This window comes from Staurois parvus, unplaced genomic scaffold, assembly GCF_062004578.1.
Source record: "Staurois parvus isolate SC_StPar_1 unplaced genomic scaffold, SC_StPar_1.0 ptg000607l, whole genome shotgun sequence".
Taxonomy (NCBI): Eukaryota; Metazoa; Chordata; class Amphibia; order Anura; family Ranidae; genus Staurois; species Staurois parvus.
The window spans coordinates 4,166,949-4,189,583 of record NW_028318403.1 but is presented as its reverse complement, the minus strand read 5'-3'; the positions used below and the strand labels follow the sequence as shown (position 1 = coordinate 4,189,583).

General features: G+C 45.0%; 1 protein-coding gene across 2 annotated transcripts in view; it reads right to left on the bottom strand.

Moving 5' to 3' along the window:
• TRADD (TNFRSF1A associated via death domain) overlaps window positions 1-22,213 on the bottom strand; it is a 41,577-nt gene extending 19,364 nt beyond the window's left edge. The window contains exon 1 of one of the 2 annotated variants that reach the window (XM_089692889.1): window positions 22,134-22,213. The gene's annotated coding sequence lies outside the window, so the exon portion shown is untranslated. Of the gene's footprint in view, window positions 1-21,744; window positions 21,993-22,133 lie in introns of those variants that run through there. The other variant, XM_089692890.1, reaches the window with a different exon arrangement.
• Between the last annotated feature and the right edge of the window lie 422 nt (window positions 22,214-22,635).

The window sequence follows — 22,635 nt, the reverse complement described above, 5'->3', positions numbered from 1 at the left end:
GCTCCCTGGTCTCCTCCTCCCACGCCTGACTGCAGGAATTCTCCAGGACTTCCCCCATCCTCTGTAACTCCCTACCCCAACCCAGACTGTCACCTACCCTCCTCACCTTCAGGCGCACCCTAAAAACCCTCCTCTTCAGGGAAGCCTACCCCACCCTCACCTAACAACCAATGTCCTCCACTCCTCCTACCACTTCATCCCCCACAGCTACTTCCTCCTGTACCTCTATCCCCTCCCTCCTAGATTGTAAGCTCGAAAGAGCAGGGCCCTCGAACCCCTCGTGTATTGTATTGTATTGTCTCATGTTCTGTACCTCTCGCTACTGTACAGTGCTGAGCATACCCTTCAGCGCTATATAAATACTGTATAATAATAATACTACTATTCATGTGATCACTGATTGGCCAATCAGTGAACACATGAATCGGGACCTCACACAGAGATCCCGTACAGTGATCGGTGTTCCGCTGTGTCCGGGAAGAGGTTAAAGTGTTTGTAAAGGCTCAAGGTTTACAGAAGGTAAAAAACCTTCTGTGTGTAGCAGCCCCCCCTAATATTTACCTGAGCCTCATCCACCTTATCCAGCAATGTCCACAAGAGCCACAGTTCTCCAGGGACTCTCACTCCTGATAGACTGCTGTCAATCACAGCCAGTGAGCCAATCAGGAGAGGGACTCATTTATATTGTGGCATGCTGTTTTACATTTTTGTTTGATGTACATTTTTTACTACGCTTTGAGGCAATAAATTTAATTTGTCTTATTACACTATGAGGATTCTTTTTACATTTTGAATGGGGTTGTCTTCTACGAGGATAATTCTTTTGTAGGTTCACCTTCTAGTCCATCTCTTGATGTGAAAGTTTGGTTGGGGGCTGCTAATTTGGAACCAAAGAGTATCCAGGTCTACGGCTTGCCTTTTGGAACTTAAACAGCGCTTTTTGACCCATCCATAACTGGGGGGGTCAAATTTCTGCCCAATTTCCTTTAGATTTACCTTCAACTATATAGTGCAAGGGCCTGAATGTGTTGTTTAGGTTTGACCCCCTATTATATAGTTTTTGGTAAATCTAAAGCAAAATTCTCAATACAATTGGATAACACTGTTCAACAAATTTTTATTTTTTGCCAGTTTTGGAAACAAAAGGATCCATTTCTTAATGAATTTCACATTCTGAGTTCAAATATAACAATGAAATTTGTCAATTGGCTCTAGTTTTTCTGTAAACGGAAAGTTTTCTACTAAAGGCGTAATGACTACATAATGCACAATAATTATATAGATAGATGTCTTTCCACAAATATAAAGCAAGTGATATTGACTACATAACAAAGCCTAAATGGCATAATATATTGCATAGGATTACCAAGAAAAATTATAGCTATGAGCTAAGTTGAATTATTTTAATACTTAGGATTCTCACTAGTTTTGTCTTCAGTTTGTGTCGGTTTTGCTTCTCTTGGCTTTTCTCTTGTATTCGAGGAAAGGGCTATCTCTTACAACTGCACGTGACTACACGCTTCAGGTTCTTCCTCACTTGACTCAACCACAAAGGATTCTGGTGCTTTAGGAATTGGTAGCCCCTCTCCATGAGGAACTGGACGTATTGCCGATGGAATATTTGGATAGTGCACAGATAACTTTTTCTTCTTATTTAGCCCTTTTACAATTGGAGGCACCATACAAAAGTAACAATTACTAACATGATCTGTTGGCTCTCTCCAAATCATTGGCACAGCGAAAGGCATAGATACCTTTTTTCCATTCAACCATTGCTCCAGTGCCGTCCCACAAGAATTGCAGCATATATGTGGTGCCCAGCTCTTGTCCTGGTCTCCTATCTTGCAGCCAAAATACAAGTTGTAGGCTTTCTTAATCATTCCTGTTATCCTCCTTTTTTGTGAGATAAAAGTTATTTCACCGCAGATATAGCAGAAATTATCTGCTTTATTCACACAAGTTCGAGGCATTACTGAGTAGCCTATATAAGCATAAAACGAACTGTAAAGACGCTGTCGAACTACAATCAGCTACAGATACTGCAGCTTTTATGCAGTGAAGTGATGCAATTAAAGGCTAATATTGCATCATCTCAGTATACATGCAATTTTCTATTGGTCACCAGTATCAATTGCGCAATATGCAGCTGAAGTTGCATCATAATTTTGAATGGCTTACGTCATTAGATGGGTGAATATATCATGGAAACTAGAGCCAATCAACATTTTTTAGGGTCATTTTCGTTTTCAGCACCCCAAAATGATGTAAGATTAGCTAATTTTATGCCCAAAACTTTTTACCTGTTGAACAGTGTAATTATACAATTTTCTTGAGAATTTTTCTTTAGATTTACAAAATCTGCAATTCCACAAAAGCCACAACTTCCCTGAGCCTGATCTGTATTGATCAGCAAGTTATATTTTCACAACCCTTGTTATGTAACCTTCAGATATTGCTTCATTTTCAACAAAAGCCCACAAACTGGAACTTGAGGAAATATGTTTTCGACATGCAGCCTGGCATACTTCATTGTAGATGTAAAAAGCTCAGGCTCAAGGGAAATGAGAAAGGCATTTCTTGTGTTATTGTTTGCTGACAGAAAAGAATTATGAACTAGAAACTCCAGATTATTTTGTCTTTTCAGTCCTGCCCAAGTAGAGAAGGATGTCTCCTGGGAGAATGAGTGAACATGAGCTGAGAACGATCATACAAGGAAGTAATGTCACTATAATACCTGGAACCAGCCTTAGTATAGTCATCTCATGGCCTAATTTACCGAGTAAGACCGCATTCACCAAACCACAGCTACTATCTGCTACATAATACGAGTTTAACATGACTTCTGCAGAAAGCAAAAGTTGTACATCAAGGGAAGACATGGTATGAGACCTGGAGGCCCAAATACCTACATTAATAATACCAAAAAAGAGACCTGAAAATGGGGACTTTTGAAGCACAACAAACCATATTTTTCGCTCCAAAAGACGCACCTGACCATAAGACGCACCTAGGTTTTAGAGAAGGAAAATAAGAAAAAAAATATTCTGAACTAATGGACTGCAGACATAGTACAGGAGATGACCAGAGACTGCGGATGTAGTACAGGAGATGACTAGAGACTGCGGATGTAGTACAGGAGATGACCAGAGACTGCGGATATAGTACAGGAGATGACCAGAGACTGCAGACATAGTACAGGAAATGACCAGAGACTGCGGATGTACTACAGGAGATGACCAGAGACTGCGGACACAGTACAGGAGGTGACCAAAAATTGCGGACATAGTACAGGAGATGACCAGAGACTGCGGACATAGTACAGGAGGTGACCAGAGACTGCGGATGTACTACAGGAGATGACCAGAGACTGAAGACATAGTACAGGAAATGACCAGAGACTGCGGATGTACTACAGGAGGTGACCAGGGACTGCAGACATAGTACAGGAGGTGTCCAGAGACTGTGGACATAGTACAGGAGATGACCAGAGACTGTGGACATTGTACAAGAGATGACCAGAGACCGCGGACAGAGTACAGCAGATGACCAGAGACTGCGGACATAGTACAGGAGATGACCAGAGACTGTGGACATAGTACAGGAGATGACCAGAGACTGTGGACATAGTACAAGAGATGACCAGAGACCGCGGACATAGTACAGGAGATGACCAGAGACTGTGGACATAGTACAAGAGATGACCAGAGACTGCAGACCTTTGGGGAGCGGGTACCCGAATTTGACAGGTACCTGCTCCCACTTCTGCTGCGATCGCCTAGGCAATCGGAAGCGTAAGTTGTCCTCCCTCCCCGTAGTCTCCCCCGTAGACACGTGACAGGTCCCAGAAAACTACAGGACCATTCACACGGCGTAGCGCTTCTCGCACATGCGCAGTGGGCACCTGGCTGTGAAGCCGGGTGCCCGCACTAAAGATTCTGGCACCAGGGAGAGAAGACGGCCGGTGAAACCAGCGGTGGTGAGGACACCGCTGGAATAAGGAAGAGGTAAGTGGTTGTATTTGAAAAGTCAGCAGCTACTGTTTTTGTAGCTGCTGACTTTTTTTTCTCAGCTGGAACTCTGCTTTAAGAGGCAGCTGCTTTGGGCCTTGCCAGGCGCTGCTGCACCGCTGACTCGGACTCCTCCTTTCTCCTGCCACAGAAGAGCTGAGTGGCCGGCCCGGTATTCTAACACGGCAGCGGTGGCAATAGGGGGAGGGGGGGCCTGGTCATTATTCTCTCCATAAGACGCACAGACATTTCCCCCCATTTTTTCATGGGAAAAAAGTGCGTCTTACGGAGCGAAAAATACAATAATCATAAAAACATGATTTTGCATCAAAATTCAATATGTAAAATTACATTCTATTTCAGAACAACAGTACTAAAATGTGTATAACATGAAAAGTTTACAATATCAAGGAGCAGCAAATCCCTTTCCCTGTGATCCAAATTATTTGTAAACTTTGGGTTCATTCTTATGGGCTTGGGCACAATGCGTTTCATGGACTTAATTTACTTCTTCAGGATCCATCACCATATAGATATTTTGACTACTGATATAAGAACAAATACAAACAATCAAAAAAATCACAAAAACATATTTTTCCATTCTGGAATAATAGAGCCCTTTGCCGGTACACTTACAATATGATGCTCTATTATGCCAGAATAGAAAAATATGTTTTTGTGATTTTATGATTGTTTGTATTTGTTCCTATATCAGTAGTCAAAATGTCTATATGGTGATGGATCCTGAAGAAGTGGATTAAGTCCATGAAACGCGTTGTGCCCAAGCCCATAAGAATGAACCTAAAGTTTACAAATAATTTGGATCACACGGAAAGGGATTTGCTGCTCCTTGATATTGTTAACTTTTCATTTTCTACACGTTTTAGTACTGCTGTTCTGAAATAAAATGTTATTTTACATATTGAATTTTGATACAAAATAAATCATGATTTTATGATTATGTTGTGCCTCAAAAGTCCCCATTTTCAGTTCTCTTTTTTTGGTATATATTCACAATATTAGGGATGTGGCACTTAAACACAGATTTTAATATCAATTATCTACATTAATAAACAATAAAGAAGAACACGCACAATAAATTGTTTAATGACTAATGGCTACAGCAGCCTTAAAGCATATAAGAAGCATCCACTGTCATGGATCTAAGGCTCAGTGCTCCTGTCTGCAAGCCTGGATACTCCATGGAGGGTAGGGAGACCACAAAATGTGTTTGCTGATCTTCCCTACCTAGTAAGCACCCAGAAGCGACACATATTACATCACTTTTGGGTTCAGCTGTCACTTTACCAACCACTGTGGCTGGGGATGAAGCTAATGGCGCATGAACTGCACTTCATTAGCTTAAATGGAAGGCGGGTGGCAAATGAGCGGTCAAGACTCAAGTCTAATTAAAGAGAACCCATCACAACAAAATTGTGTCACATAGGAAACTTTGGTCCCCTACTGTATGTATTAAAACATAAAAAGAGTTTAGTGAGGAAAAAAAGGTTAAATAAATTAAGTAAAAAAATATTGTACGGCACAGAACAACTTGAACTCCCCCCATTTTATTCTCTTTATGAAAAGAGTTTAGTGAGAAAAAAAAAAGTAAGAAAAAAATATATATTGTATGACATAAAAAATAAATAAAATTCGAACTACCCCCGTTTTATTCTCCAGGGTCTCTGCTTTCAGAAAATACATGAGGTGTGTCCAGAACAGGGACGGACTGACCATTTGGAAACTCGGGCACTGCCCGAGGGCCCAGGGTCAGTAGGGGGCCCCATGAGATGCCCCTGGTACCTTTTTCATAGGCTTTTTTGAGTTTGGGCAAGGACACAGGGGCCCCATGATCCCCTATTGCCCAGGGGCCCCATGAGTTGTCAGTCCACCCCTGGTCCAGAATATCATAATGTTCCTATGCTGGAGAAGGGCTCTGTGAAGGGAAAAACTGGCCAAGGTCACTTGGGGTGCCAGGTATACGCTAGAACACTGATCAGTTGCATTCCAGCCCTGTCAGAGTCAAGACATTATTTTTTGTGACACCCTGTACAAGTGTCTCGTATGAAGAAAAATGCAAGTGAGTTTGGAACAGTGGCACATGATAAAATTTTGTGTGAAGTTAGATAAAAGTGCAACAGAAACTTTGGAAATGGTGAGGAAAGCTTATGGAAAAGCTGCACAATCATCTGTACAAGTGTACCGATGGCACAAGGCCTTCAAGGAAGGACGAGAAGGTGTTGAAGACGAACAACGATCTTCGTCAAAAATGGAACAGAATGTGGATGCAGTGAGGTCTGCTCTGAGCCGTGATTGATGGCTCACTATCAGAATGCAGAGGAAACGGGAATTGCCAAGTCAATTGTTCATGAAATCATGACTCAGGATTTGAACATGAGAAAAGTGTGTGCAAAACCTGTTCCAAACAACCTGTCGCCTGATCAGAAGGAACACCGTCAACTTGTTTGCCAATAACTGTTGGCCCGTTTGGAAAGAAAACCTGATTTTTTGAGGCAAGTGATCACAGGAGATGCATCCTGGGTGTTTGAGTACGTTCCTGAGATGGAGAAACAAAGTTACAATGACGCACACCCACGTCACCTCGCCCCAAGAAAGCTGGAATGAGAAGTCACATCAATGGTCATTGGGTTTTTTTTGTTTTTTTCTATTCAAATGGAATTGTCCTTAAGGAATTTGTACCTACTGGTCAAACTGTGAATCAAAGATTTTACCTGGAAGTTCTTGGTCACTTGAGACAAAGAGCTTTCCATGTGCTGCCTGAGACCGGCTCAACTTGGATCCTTCATCACGACAACGCATAAGTGCTTTGGCTGTCAGAGAGTTGTCGGCTGAAAAACACATCACGGTGCTTCCCCATCCACCCTACAGCCCCAACTTGGCTCCTTGCGACTTTTTTATATTCCCAAAGATGAAGAAGAATTTGAAGAGACACCATTTTGGTAGTGTGGACAATGTCCAAAGAGCCACTACACGGGTTCTGAACACCAACACACTTGAAGACTTCCAGGGATGAAATGAATAAAGGAACAATCGCCGGGAGCGCTTTGTACATTTACAGGGTGCATACTTTGAAGGAGACAATGTTCATTGCAAAAGTTTTCAATAAAATAATTTTTAAAATGTCATTCCCATTACTTTCTGGACACACCTCCTATAATGTTTTGGGGTTTTAAGTAATCTTCAGGCCTAAAATGATCGTATATTAATAATTTTATTATTGTGTGCCAAAAAAAAAAAAAACCCGCAAAAAGGTCTCAGTCAACCAAAGGGTTGACCAGCCATGATGTTTCCAATGGAGTAACCCAGTACTAAAAAATACACAATTCTTAATAAAACTTCATTAAAGCAATAGCCTTGCCATAAAAGCTGAGGTTACCCATATGGAAGAAAAATATATTTGAAATATATTTTAAAAATATTTTTCCCAAACATATTGACATATATATGAAATCCAAAAACTAACAAACTAAACCATTGCTCAAATCTTCATGCAGACTAGAAGGAATTCAGAATGCCAAACGGGGAGGTGCAGCCCTTCAAAGATCAAGAAATCTGGATATTTGATGAACAAAAGCAAAAAGGGCGCACTCTCATTGTGCATTACCGTGGTACACCACGTGAGCTCTGAAGAAGGGGGTTTGTCTCCCGAAATGCATTTCAAAAATGTAGATTTGTCTTTCTAAAGACACACAGTATATTTGAAATTTATTTTTAAAAATATTTTTTATATATTTTGTAATAAAAATGTATTTCAACATGCAGTATATATATATATATATATATATATATATATATATATATATATTTAAACATATATTGAAAATGGCCAAAATTGTAGCATTTCAAATATATGTCAATATATTTGGGAAGAACATTTTTAAATATATTTCAAATATATTTTTCTTCCATGTGGGTAACCATTATTATTATACAGGATTTATAACCATTCCAATAATGACCAATTTAACCAAGAGAAATACAAAAGAAGCTGTACCTCCACCCACATGGAAACAAGAAGATTTGCAGGATTTAGAGGGAGGTGGCTTTTCAGCAAGCAGAGCCTTCAACTGGTTTAACACAAGTAAGTTCATTGTGCTTAGATTTGGGTTTTAATCGCTTGCTGCAGAGTGATATACCAACTTGTTGGCAGTCACCTTATTTGCAACACATTGAACTCACTTGGACTGGTAAAGTATGATTGTGAACAAATGATTAAATCTCTCAGAAGCACAAAAGTGAATTTGCCCATGTAGACCTTGACTCTGCCAACCAAGAACAACTAGGTCAGCCACGACCTAAGTCACTTCCTTCAATTACTTGTATTGAGCAAAATGGTTAGACAAGGGAAATCTGTACAGCATGTGCCACACCAATGGCGTTCATAATGTGGTGTATGGTGAGTGGTATAAATTTATTTAGAAGAGAGATAATGTTCTGGAAAAGCCCAAAGGTGAGCACATCTATAGAAGGCTAGGTTCACACCTATGCAGTTTGCGTTTGATCTGTTTCTGCAGTGCTTTTTGCATGTGTTTTTGCTGCATTTTGTGGGTTTTTTTTGTTTTTGTTTTTTAATTTTTGCTAGGCAGATTGGTACTTGTCTGTTAATTCACTGGATTTATTTATATTTTATATATATATATTTATATATATATAAATCCGGTGAATTAACAGACAAGTACCGACAGATTAAAATGCAAAACGCATCAAAAACACACTACATGCTTTTCTGCAGAGTCTCCATTGAAGTCTATAGAACCAAAACTTTTTGCGTTAAAAAAAAGTCCCTGACCCTGTCCAAAAAAAACGCAGCGGGAGATAACGTGGAGATGTAACATGTCCCATAGGAAATCATGTTAAATGGTCTGTAGTGCATTTCTGCAGAACACTGCGGAAAACGCTTAGGTGTGAACCTTCACACTGATGCGGTGCGGCATATTCCTAGATTGTAAGCTCGTAAGAGTAGGGCCCTCTTACCCCTTGTACGTTGTTTGTTGTTGTACTGTGCCATGTATTATCCCCCCTATTGTACAGCGCTGAGCAAACCCTTTGGCGCTATATAAACTCGTAGTAATAATAATAATAATAATATCGCATGTGATTCGCACAGGAACCGCAAATCACATGCGAATTCTGAGCTGTGTTTGATTTGAGCCATACACTTTGTATGGCTCAAATTGCGCCACATCCGCACCAAAATGGTGCAGGACCCTTTTTTTCATCCGCACTAGAATCGGATCGCACCCATCCGATTCTGCACATCGCACCGCGCTTTGTGAACCAATTTTGGGGTGTTGTTAACGTAACATACACACCTGCAGCAGTTCGCATGAACGGGGTGCAATTTTGATGCAGTGCTGAATTCGCACCAAAAATGCTGCAAATTCCGCACCGCATCAGTGTGAACCAGGGCTTAGAGAGCTTAGTCAAAAGGAGAAGTCCCGATTCCATTTTTATTGATGTGTTTTGTTCCCCAGGGTACAAATTTTACATAGTACATTGGCCAGCCTTCCTACATGCAGTCAAAGGCTAGCTGTGCGGTCGGACAGAGCGTCCCTCTGACAACGCAGCTATCAAGGAGACCGCTGCTTTGACAAACGTTTCCAATCACTTACCTAAGACGTGTCTCACAAGGAATGCAGGGGGAGGCAAAGCATGTGTGTTGGAGTCGCCTTGATTTGTGTTTTGGGGTGTTGTTGAAAATGAACGGCACCACAACGCACTAATGCAGAAGTGGGCAACTGTGGCCCTCCAGCTGTTGTAGAACTACAAGTCCCATGAGGCATTGCAAAACTGACAGTTACAAGCATGACTCCCAAAGGCAGAGGCATGATGGGACTCAGGGGTGGACTGACTATTTGGAAACTCGGGCACTGCCTGAGGGCCCGGGGTCAGTAGGGGGCCCCATGAGATGCCCCTGGTACCTTTTTCATAGGCTTTTTTGAGTTTGGGCAAGGACACAGGGGCCCCATGATCCCGTATTGCCCGGGGGGCCCCATGAGTTGTCAGTCCACCCCTGAAGGGACTTGTAGTTCACCAACAGCTGGAGGGCCACAGTTGCCCACCCCTGTACTAATGCATGGTGCATTGCTGTGCCGAAACAGTATGCACAGGAACAGACAGTTACACTTGGGACCACAAAGTGTTTTTTTATCCTAATACATTCTTTACATTAAGGCGAAGACCTTTAAATGTTGCAGTGCCTTTGCACTCATCCCGTTACATTGCACTGTTTACTATTTTTCACAGATCTTTGTTGAAGTGTCATTTTAGAGTTCTGTTCTCTTCTGCAGCATTGCAAGGTGGTGGTTTGTTTCGCAACCCACAATGCTATAAAAAAAAAAAAAAGGCACGCAGTAGTTTTTTCAGCGCTCACACAGTAACCAACACATCACTGAAAATGCTACATATAAAAATCCCAACAACAATTTAGCTTGTTTTTAAGATTTTTTTTTTCTTTTACATAAAGGGCTCATTCATACTAGCAGTTGGGGGGCGGTAAAACTCTGCTTCTGCACTGCACTTTTACTGCCCCGCCCCAACTGTTACCTCCTTTAGCTGCAGTGCATGCGGAGGTGGCGTGCCATTGTGGCAATCAAGGGGTTAAGGCAGCAGTGTGGAGGTGATACAACGCCTCCTCACCACCCGTCATATGCTCTCCAAAGACCAGGGGCGGACTGACCATTTGGAAACTCGGGCACTGCCCGAGGGCCCGGGGTCAGTAGGGGGCCCCATGAGATGCCCCTGGTACCTTTTTTTATAGGCTTTTTTGAGTTTGGGCAAGGACACAGGGGCCCCATGATCCCCTATTGCCCGGGGGGCCCCATGAGTTGTCAGTCCACCCCTGCGCATGTGTCAATGCATGCAGTGTGGTGTGAATATATCCTAAAGTGCCATTTTGAAAAGTTGCTAGGAGCTTTTTTGGTAAAAGGCACTAGGAATGGGCTTGATGTTTGGCCGTTGATGTGTTTGCTGAACGCACAAACGGTAAGAGCGTTTGTCAGGCTGTTTGCCATTCGGGTACTCGGCACCGCCCGAGGGCCCGGGGTCAGTAGGCGGCCCCATGAGATGTCCCTGGTACCTTTCATAGGCTTATTTGGGTGTGGTTTGAGTGTGTGCGAGGACACAGGGGCCCCATGAACCCCTATTGCCCGGAGGCCCCATGAGTTGTCAGTCCGCCCCTGCACCTGACCCACAATTGGGAGAGCTAGCGGTGAAGTCACTGCTAGCTCCGCCCAATTGTTTACATCTGACCAGCAAATGTCAGATTGCGGTGGGTGCGGCCGGGTCAGCGGGCATCAGTTTTTTGTTTTTTTTTTATTTCGGCGAGTCGGTGTTGTCGCGACTGATGATAGAACCCTTTTTTTTTTTTTAAGCTTTTTTTTCTTTTTTTTTTAATAAAGGACGGTCAACAACTGTTTGGTTTTTGTTAAATAAATGAAATTTTTAAAAAGTCTGGGATTGGTATGGCTTTTAGGGGGAACCCCATGCACTTTAAAATAAAAAATTATTGTGGGGTCCCTCCTAACCTTCCTACCAGACCTAAAGTCTGGTATGGATTGTGGGGGGACCCCGCACTGTATGTTGTGGTGTTTTTTTTTTGTTGTTTTTAAGTAAAAATGTCAGTCCGCCTGCAGCAGGTTCTATACATAGTACAGATGTGCAACTTTACAGGTAGTTCAAGGGGACCCCCCCCAGGCATGATTTTAAAGGGATTTTTCTTTTTCTTTTTTTTTTTACTTTAAGCAATGAAAAATGACTGCCACCCCTTTCAAAATGGTGCTTTTTTTTTTTTACCGATTCATATCCCCATACCCCTTTTATGACCTATAACTTGCATATCAGCCATCAAAATGGGCACTTTTGAATTTATAAGTTCGAGTCCCATAGACTTGCACTGAGCTCGAAGTTCACAGTCAAACATTCTTTAGAGTAACATTAAGGCGTCATACACACTGGGCATTTTATAAACGCTGGTAGCGTTAGCCGTATAAAGTCGTGTTAAAAACAGGAGTTTTTCCACTTTTTTTCATTGTATTTGTATTAGCGTTTAGCCGTGTCAGCGTTTTTTTTTTCTTTTTTACAAAAAAACCGCTCAAAAACGACAATTTGCTGCGTTTTACCACGTTTGAGTTAGAAGTTCACGGTTGAACATTTGGCTAATCACTAAAAGGGACATGCAAAATCTACGTTCCTTCTCCCCGCACCTAGCAGTGTACACTGGACAGCGCGTGCACCACCTTGTATACATTGCAACTCATTCTCGGCATTCCAGGAAAAAAGCTGGGTGCCGGAGACCATGAACATGACGAGGATGCAACAAGTTACATCATCGGAGCCATCAATAACCAAAAGGATCGCTCTGGGATGAAGACAAAGCAATGGAGAAGATGGTGGCATTGGCATCTGATGGAGTGGTGATCACACTCCTGACTTGTCACTGCAGGGCAATGGGCACACCCACGTTACAATCACATGACAGTTGGTGTGTCACACATGCTGTTATACACACTGTATGCAAGCAGCGGCAGGGGGGAGTGGTGGCAGGGGGAACGGCGGCAGGGGGAACGGACGGCAGGGGGGAGCGGTGGCTGTCTGGATTTATTCTCTGTACAAATCAATTGGAGGCAAAACTGTTCGCATGTAACAGTTCATCTAAGCCACGGATGTCAAACTGGCGGCCCTCCAGCTGTTGCCAAACTACAAGTCCCATGAGGCATTGCAAGATTGACAGTTACAAGCATGACTCCCAAAGGCAGAGGCATGATGGGACTTGTAGTTTCACAACATTTGGAGGGCCGCCAGTTTGACACCCCTGATCTGCATGTTTTCTGATCCTAGTGGCAGCCAATGTGCGTCCAGGGTCGGTGTTCCTGCATATCCTGGCCAGTTTGGATGCGGCCATCGCAGAGACTGTTTCTGAATCCAGCGGCGGCGTTTAGCCCGCTTTTCTCTAAGAACAAAATAGAAAAAAAAAAACGCTCTGTTGTATTATTGCATGGCAGCAAAGCTGCACAACGTACACTAGAACACCGGACGTTCACATGCTCGATGAACACATGAATGGCAAGGTCGTTCAACGCGCTGTTCTCCCACTGAGTCCTGACAGTGCATTGTGATTGGCCACACAGTGCATAATGATGCCAGGGGGCGGGGTGACCCCGCAGCTTTGTGACGTCATCACACTATTGAAGAACGGTCATCCTGGTGCAGCTGTCAAACGGCGGGAGCCAGCATCGAGAGTGGAGTGTTTTGTGGGGGGGTTTGTCTTTTTTGAGGTCAGCGTTGGTTCTACTTCGGGGGGGCATTTTTTAAATTTTCGTTTTTAATAAAGGACTTGTGAAAGACTCTGTCTTCTGTCATTTTTACACCACTCTTTTTTTTTTTTTTGTGAATGGGTAGAGGTACCATGTACCCCATACTCATTCACATGGGGGGGGCAGAATCTGGGGGGCCCTCTTGTTAAAGGGGGCTTCCAGATTGTGATAAGCCCCCTAAGCCCCCCGCCCACAACCACCGGCCACGGTTGTAGGGAAGAGGCCCTTGTCCACATGGGGACAAGGTACTTTGGGGGGAGGGGAGTGTCCCTTGCCCCAAAGAATCGCCCCCATGTTGTAGGCATGTGGCCTGGTATGGTTTTGGGGGGTCATTTGCTCATTCCCCCCCCCCCCCTTTCCTGACCTGCCGGGCTGCATGCTCAGATAAGGATCTGGTATGGATTTTGGGGGGACTCCCACACCATTTTTTTAAATTTTTGACATGGGGGTTCCCCTCAAAATCCATACCAGACCCAAAGGGCTTGGTATAGACGGGGGGGGGGGCCTCGCTGACAGCTGAAACAATAAATAATGTTTTTATTAGCTGTGCGGTATCTTACCACATACTCAGATCTGGTAAGAAACCGCTTTGCGAATTGTCCCCTCTGAGCGAATTGTCCCCTCTGTTCGAACTTTCGATATGTAGTCGGATGTTCAACTGTGATCCGAACGGGGGGGTGTTCGGCCCAATACTAGAGTAGAGTAATATTAGAGGAACATTAAGGCCTCATACACACTGGGCATGTTAAAAATTAGCCGTATAAAGATGTGTTAAAAATGGGAGTTTTCCCACGTTTTCTTCAGTGTTTTTGTATTAGTGGTTTGATGTGTCAGCATTTTTTTTTTTTACACAAAAAAAAAATTTGGATTAAAAAAATGCCAATTTGCCACGTTGTACCACATTTACCATCATCAGAGTGTTGAAATCCACTAGTTCTGGGTTTTTCAGCCCAAAAATGCTGATTACAGTCTATGTGTGCATGGACACATAGGATAACATGCTGGGGGGTTTACTGGCTGTAGAAATAAACGCCAGAAGCGCAAAACAGCCGCTGTAAAAACACCCCGTGTGCATGAGGACTAAGAGTCACATCATATTAGCGATTCCGGCAAGCACTTGACCTGTAGCTGTTTCCTCCTGGCATTTGCAGCCGTGGCCCCCTCTGTTCCCCCATGCCTCTGAAGCTGACATGAGGGGTCCCGGCGCTGGATGTTTCGCCACCACCAATAGGCAGTGACAAGGACAGCAAAAAATGAAGGAAAGACTCAGCACCCAAATGTCACATGGTCATGGGTACAGGTAAGTAAAAAATGCATTTATGGCCGGTTCACACCAGAATTTTTATGTCCTGGATGCATTTCTGCATGTGCGTTTACATGCATTTTTAATGCGTTCCAGTGCATTTTTTATATGTTACAGGGCTTTTTTACATTCTTTATTTCTTTCTCCATTAAAGACGTTCTGGTGCAGGGGCGGACTGACCATTTGGAAACTCGGGCACTGCCCAAGGGCCCGGGGTCAGTAAGGGGCCCCATGAGATGCCCCTGGTACCTTTTTCATAGGCTTTTTTGAGTTTGGGCAAGGACACAGGGGCCCCATGATCCCCTATTGCCCGGGGGCCCCATGAGTTGTCAGTCCGCCCCTGTTCTGGTGTGTTTCTGCAGCATTTACATGTTCTCCATACATTTTGCCACATTCCAGAGGCGTTCCATACAGGAGAAAAAGCAGCATGTTCTATTTTTGTTGACTGCACTGGTGTGAACTAGAGCCATTGGAATACATGGAAGACACTGTGCATGCATTTCTGATGCAGATAAAAAAAGCATTGGACTGCATCACCATATCACGTGTTCCATGTGCGTTTCCCACACCGTGTTCAAACTTGCAGTCTGCAGCATATGCAATGCTAATGACTCCCCAAACGCAGGTTGCAAATGCAGTCGACCTCCCCCCTTGAGCTGCAGGAGGGGGATCCCAGTGTCACATTTAAAATCTGCACGGCTGTGGGAGGCTCCTTTTTTAGATTTACCAAAACTTGTAATATGAGGACAAAGCTAAACAATCCATTCATATTTGTATGCAGTCAGGCTCTGGCATTACATAAGTCCTGGTTCACACCTATGCGTTTTTTTAGTACTTTTTGCAAAAACGCACTACAGTCCATTTAATGTGGTTTCCTATGGGACACGGTGAGATCTATGCGTTTTTCAGCCGCTGCGTTTTTTTGGAAAGCGTCAGTGTCCTTTATAAACGCAAAATGGTGCGGTTTTGGTTCAATAGACTTCATCTTTTTGATGCATTTTATGTTTTTTTTTTTATATCTGCCCAGCAACGAGTTGGCCAAAACCCACCCATAAAAAACGTATCAAAAACGCACAGCAAAAAGCACTGCAGAAACTGACAAGATGCAAACTGCATTGTATAAACCAGGCCTAAAGGAGATTGTGCAATCAGATTGTATAATGTATGGTCACCTTAATACCCCTTAATACTGAGAGATCGCCGTACTAACATGGGTTTACTTCTCTCGTGGGTGACAGGACTACACTTACATTTTGTTCTCCTGTGAGCCAGAGTCAGCTTGGTAGTGGGTTATTGACTGCTATCAGCTGATGTGTTAGAACAGCTCCAGGCTCTGGAAAGATTCTGACAATATTGTCAAGATCCACCCAGCTGCCCGATTGACAGGTGGCTCCACCTCTCTGATTGACAGCTGGCTCCACTTCTCCGATTGACAGCTGGCTCCACTTCTCCGATTGACAGCTGGCTCCACTTCTCCGATTGACAGCTGGCTCCACTTCTCCGATTGACAGCTGGCTCCACTTCTCCGATTGACAGCTGGCTCCACTTCTCCGATTGACAGCTGGCTCCACTTCTCCGATTGACAGCTGGCTCCACTTCTCCGATTGACAGCTGGCTCCACCTCTCCGATTGACAGCTGGCTCCCCCTCTCCGATTGACAGCTGGCTCCACCTCTCCGATTGACAGCTGGCTCCCCCTCTCCGATTGACAGCTGGCTCCACCTCTCCCATTGACAGCTGGCTCCACCTCTCCCATTGACAACTGGCTCCACCTCTCCGATTGACAGATGGCTCCACCTCTCCGATTGACAGCTGGCTCCACCTCTCCGATTGACAGCTGGCTCCACCTCTCCGATTGACAGCTGGCTCCACCTCTCCGATTGACAGCTGGCTCCACCTCTCCGATTGACAGCTGGCTCCACCTCTCCGATTGACAGCTGGCTCCCCCTCTCCGATTGACAGCTGGCTCCACCTCTCCCATTGACAGCTGGCTCCACCTCTCCCATTGACAGCTGGCTCCACCTCTCTGATTGACAGTTGGCTCCACCTCTCCGATTGACAGCTGGCTCCTCCTCTCCGATTGACAGCTGGCTCCACCTCTCCGACTGACAGCTGACTCCACTTCTCCGATTGACAGCTGACTTCACTTCTCCGATTGACAGCTGACTCCACCTCTCCGATTGACAGCTGGCTCCACCTCTCCGATTGACAGCTGGCTCCCCCTCTCCGATTGACAGCTGGCTTCACCTCTCCCATTGACAGCTGGCTCCACCTCTCCCATTGACAGCTGGCTCCACCTCTCAGTGGGAAGCCAGAGCTGCGCTTGCCCCCTCCCCAGCCGAGCACTCCAGTGAGTGCTGGAGGATCAAAGCAAAGAGCCAGAGACTGAGAGATCAGTCAGTGGTCATGTGATCGTTCAGTGCTCGGTCTTGGGCCCCATTCACACTTGAGCGATTTGTAGGTCAATGCTCCAAACCGCTTGAGGAGAAAAAATCAATTACTCTTAACGGAGATCGTTCACATCTCCACTCCAAGTCACCTAAAGCCAAAAGCCTGAAGCTCAAAGAAGTTCTGAAACTATTTTTGTAGCTCAAATTGGGCAGATTTTTGTGTTTTTGAGCTTTTTCATTTACGTAGAAATGAATGGGAGCATGCGATTTGCGCGTTTTTGTGTGTATTCACACGTTTTGTGTGTTTTTTCTGCTTCAATGAAAAGATGTAAAAAAAATTAATAATAATATATGAATAAATGTCAAATAATTAAATAAAAATAATAAATAATCATTAACCCCTATCCTTAACCTCCTAACCTTTAAAAAAAAAAAAAAAATTAAATAAAACCTGAATAATGATAATATAATAAACACCCAAACTCAAACAAAAAATATTATTATTATATTTATTTTGTGTTAGGGTTAAGGTGTTTATTATTATTGATGATGATAATTTATTTTTTTAAGAGTTGGGGGTTTAAAGTTAGGGGTTTTTATTTATTTGAAATATTTATTTTATTTATAATTATTTGTATATTTTACGTTTATTTATTCGATTATTATTATTAACACCCTAACAAAAAAAAGACCATAAATAAAATATTAAACCTTAACCCTAAAATTAACCCCTACCCCAAAAACAAAAAAAGATAAATTATTATTATTATTATACAATGTTTATATAGCGCCAAAGGGGCTGAATAATAATAATAATAATAATAATAAAAAAGAAATAAAAGCCGATGGAAGAGCTGAAAGACCTAGCAACAAATGATGTAACCGATTATATTTTTCTCTATTGGCTCATTTAAAAATTCCAAAACTCAAAAACACTTGAAAAATGCTGTATGAAAACATGCAAAAAAAATAAAAAAATCGCAAAAAAAAAAAAAAATCTGCGGTGGGACAGCTGCACATGGCGTAGAGTATGGAGTTTTTGAGGTTTATTATTTTAAGGCTTTTAATAGCTCCAAGCCTGGATCTGGTGTAAACGGTGGAGACCCGGAGTCTGTGATTGGGTCCCGTGTGCTTTGGCGGTGTGAGCCTCTAGACTGCGTACAGACAGCCTATTCAAGTCACCACGGCTGCACAGACACAGCTCACCTCGATCTGATGGCCTGTAGATGTGGGTGCCGCTTCCCTGAACCCATGCTGACTGTGTCTGGATCTGATGCCCATACAGCTGCAAATTAGGACAAGCAGCCGCTGCATCCCCATAGACTTGAATGGGCTGTCTGCATGCAGCACCTGGTGGCTCGAGCCGCATAACCACACGGCCCATTCACAGACTACGGAAATCAGCACCTGTGTGGATGAGGACCGAGGTGGCCATACACGCTACAACCTGATTGGACAATCTAGTTTAAATTTACCAAACCCAAAGGGTCTCCAATATTTCTAAACAATGGTTCAGGGTTCTGTCCTTCACACTTTAGGGGGCCAAACTGTGGCCAGATGGGAGTAAAAAATGCCCTGGCTTCAATGGGAGTCAACAATGCCCCATCCTCCCATCATTGCTGTCAGTGCAAGTAATGGTGCCCCATCAATGGTGTCAGTGGGAGGAATGGTGCCCCATCAATGGTGTCAGCGGGAGGAATGGTGCCCCACCATTGGTGTCAGTGGGAGGAATAGTGCCACATCATTGGTGTCAGTGGGAGGAATAGTGCCCCACCATTGGTGTCAGTGGGAGGAATGGTGCCCCACCATTGGTGTCAGTGGGAGGAATGGTGCCCCACCATTGGTGTCAGTGGGAGGAATGGTGCCACATCATTGGTGTCAGTGGGAGGAATGGTGCCCCATCACTGGTGTCAGTGCAAGTAATGGTGCCACATCATTGGTGTCAGTGGGAGGAATAGTGCACCATCATTGGTGTCAGTGGGAGGAATAGTGCACCATCATTGGTGTCAGTGGGAGGAATGGTGCCACATCATTGGTGTCAGTGGGAGGAATGGTGCCACATCATTGGTGTCAGTGAGAGGAATAGTGCCACATCATTGGTGTAAGTGGGAGGAATAGTGCCACATCATTGGTGTCAGTGGGAGGAATGGTGCCCCATCATTGGTGTCAGTGAAAGGAATAGTGCCGTGTCAGTGAAAGGGCCAGATAAAGGCAAGCAAAGGACCCCATTCAGCCCTCAGGACACAGTTTGCAGACCACTGACCAAAATTATGTATTATGAGGACAAACAATACAGTCCAATCTACTTCTATCCAATCGCACATGACATAGTTGTTGGAGATTGTACAATCAGAATGCATAGTGTTTGGCCACCTTTAGAGAGTAGTGAATCTATTGGATCCACATGACAGGAATAGTGCCTCACCATTGGTGTCAGCGGGAGGAATATTGCCCCATCATTGGTGTCAGCGGGAGGAATAGCAACCCACCATTGGTGTCAGTGGGAGTATTGGCGCCCCACCATTGGTGTAAGCGGGAGGAATATTGCCCCATCATTGGTGTCAGCGGGAGGAATGGCGCCCCACCATTGGTGTCAGCGAGAGGAATGGCGCCCCACCATTGGTGTCAGTGAGAGGAATGGCGCCCCACCATTGGTGTCAGTGAGAGGAATGGCGCCCCACCATTGGTGTCAGTGAGAGGAATGGCGCCCCACCATTGGTGTCAGTGAGAGGAATGGCGCCCCACCATTGGTGTCAGTGAGAGGAATGGCGCCCCACCATTGGTGTCAGTGAGAGGAATGGCACCCCACCATTGGTGTCAGTGAGAGGAATGGCACCCCATCATTGGTGTCAGTGGGAGGAATAGTGCCCCATCATTGGTGTCAGCGGGAGGAATATTGCCCCATCATTGGTGTCAGCGGGTGGAATGGCGCCCCACCATTGGAGTCAGCGGGAGGAATGGCGCCCCACCATTGGAGTCAGCGGGAGGAATGGCGCCCCATCATTGGTGTCAGTGGGAGGAATGGTGCCACATCATTGGTGTCAGTGGGAGGAATAGTGCCCCATCACTGGTGTCAGTGCAAGTAATGGTGCCACATCATTGGTGTCAGTGGGAGGAATAGTGCACCATCATTGGTGTCAGTGGGAGGAATAGTGCACCATCATTGGTGTCAGTGGGAGGAATAGTGCCCCATCATTGGTGTCAGTGGGAGGAATGGTGCCACATCATTGGTGTCAGTGGGAGGAATGGTGCCACATCATTGGTGTCAGTGGGAGGAATAGTGCCACATCATTGGTGTAAGTGGGAGGAATAGTGCCACATCATTGGTGTCAGTGGGAGGAATGGTGCCACATCATTGGTGTCAGTGGGAGGAATGGTGCCACATCATTGGTGTCAGTGGGAGGAATGGTGCCCCATCATTGGTGTCAGTGAAAGGAATAGTGCCGTGTCAGTGAAAGGGCCAGATAAAGGCAAGCAAAGGACCCCATTCAGCCCTCAGGACACAGTTTGCAGACCACTGACCAAAATTATGTATTATGAGGACAAACAATACAGTCCAATCTACTTCTATCCAATCGCACATGACATAGTTGTTGGAGATTGTACAATCAGAATGCATAGTGTTTGGCCACCTTTAGAGAGTAGTGAATCTATTGGATCCACATGACAGGAATAGTGCCTCACCATTGGTGTCAGCGGGAGGAATATTGCCCCATCATTGGTGTCAGCGGGAGGAATAGCAACCCACCATTGGTGTCAGTGGGAGTATTGGCGCCCCACCATTGGTGTAAGCGGGAGGAATATTGCCCCATCATTGGTGTCAGCGGGAGGAATGGCGCCCCACCATTGGTGTCAGTGAGAGGAATGGCGCCCCACCATTGGTGTCAGTGAGAGGAATGGCGCCCCACCATTGGTGTCAGTGAGAGGAATGGCGCCCCACCATTGGTGTCAGTGAGAGGAATGGCGCCCCACCATTGGTGTCAGTGAGAGGAATGGCACCCCACCATTGGTGTCAGTGAGAGGAATGGCGCCCCACCATTGGTGTCAGTGAGAGGAATGGCACCCCATCATTGGTGTCAGTGGGAGGAATAGTGCCCCATCATTGGTGTCAGCGGGAGGAATATTGCCCCATCATTGGTGTCAGCGGGTGGAATGGCGCCCCACCATTGGAGTCAGCGGGAGGAATGGCGCCCCACCATTGGAGTCAGCGGGAGGAATGGCGCCCCACCATTGGTGTCAGTGGGTGGAATGGCGCCCCATCATTGGTGTCAGCGAGAGGAATGGCGCCCCATCATTGGTGTCAGTGGGTGGAATGGCGCCCCACCATTGGAGTCAGCGGGAGGAATGGCGCCCCATCAATGGTGCCAGTGGGAGGGCCAGATAAAAGTAAGCAAAGGACCCCATCCAGCCCTCGGGACACAGTTTGGAGACCACTGACAAAAATGACGTGATATGGACAAACGATACAATCCAATCTACTTCTATCCGATGACATAGTTGTTGGAGATTGTACAATCAGATTGCATAGTGTATGGCCAGCTTCAGAGATCAGTGAATCCATTGGATCCACATGGCAGACATACACTGCGCTCCTTCAGGAGTCTGCAGTCTTGGTATATCCTGTGTCCGGGATTCCTGTACCTGTGAGACGACACAATCCTCTCCACACCACAAGACATGGGTTGACGTGAGATTTACACAACGACTTACCTGTACAGAAATCGGAGTCAGGTGGGTGCAGAGCCGATCCGCCCACAAAGGTGTCAAAGGTCTCACAGAGGTGTGATTGTTAGCAGAAGTCACCTTCTGCCACAAACCTTGTGCTACTCGGAGTCATGATTGCAGATCCCGACAACCACAACCAATCACAATTCTTATAAACGATTTTCCATGAAAACTCAACTCACTGGACCGTCTGATCCCTCCAGGACCCCTGATTGTACAGAGTGCTGGATGAGACGGTGGGGATGATCCCTACACACCCTATGATCTGTACCAGGCAGGAAGTAAATCGTCCAATCAGGGCGGCGTAGAGCCCCCCCTGTCTACACAGCGAAGCCCCTGCACCCCAATAGCCCCTGACTTAACCCCGTGTTTACCTGTCTTCCCCAGTCCCAGCAGAGGGTAACCTCTTCCGTCCTTACATGCAGCTCACACCCCAGCCAGTGACACTGTGGGACAAGCTCCGCCCACTTAACCCTTACCCTGCCTGGGGACACACGTTCACAATCCTTCTAATCCGCACATCACATACATTGTACAACCGATCGGAATCGTGACGATTTCTAACGTCAGCAGACAACGGAAAGCAAAACTGGAAATTCTGCATAACACGAAATAACCGATTAAAAAAAAAAGAAGCAAAATAATTTGATTTGCTGAAACGGTTTGCATAAGTGTGGCGTATTCAACGCGCGTTCCCATTGAACTCTATAGAACGCACTTTTTGATGAAAGGGCTTTTTTTTTTTAAGCAATGCACCTAAAAACACAAATTAAACACACAGGAGTCTTAGGGTCACCATACACGTTACAATCTGATTGTACAATCTCCTTTAGCCTGGGATTGCAGAGGAACCGCACCGCATTCCTGTGCAAATCA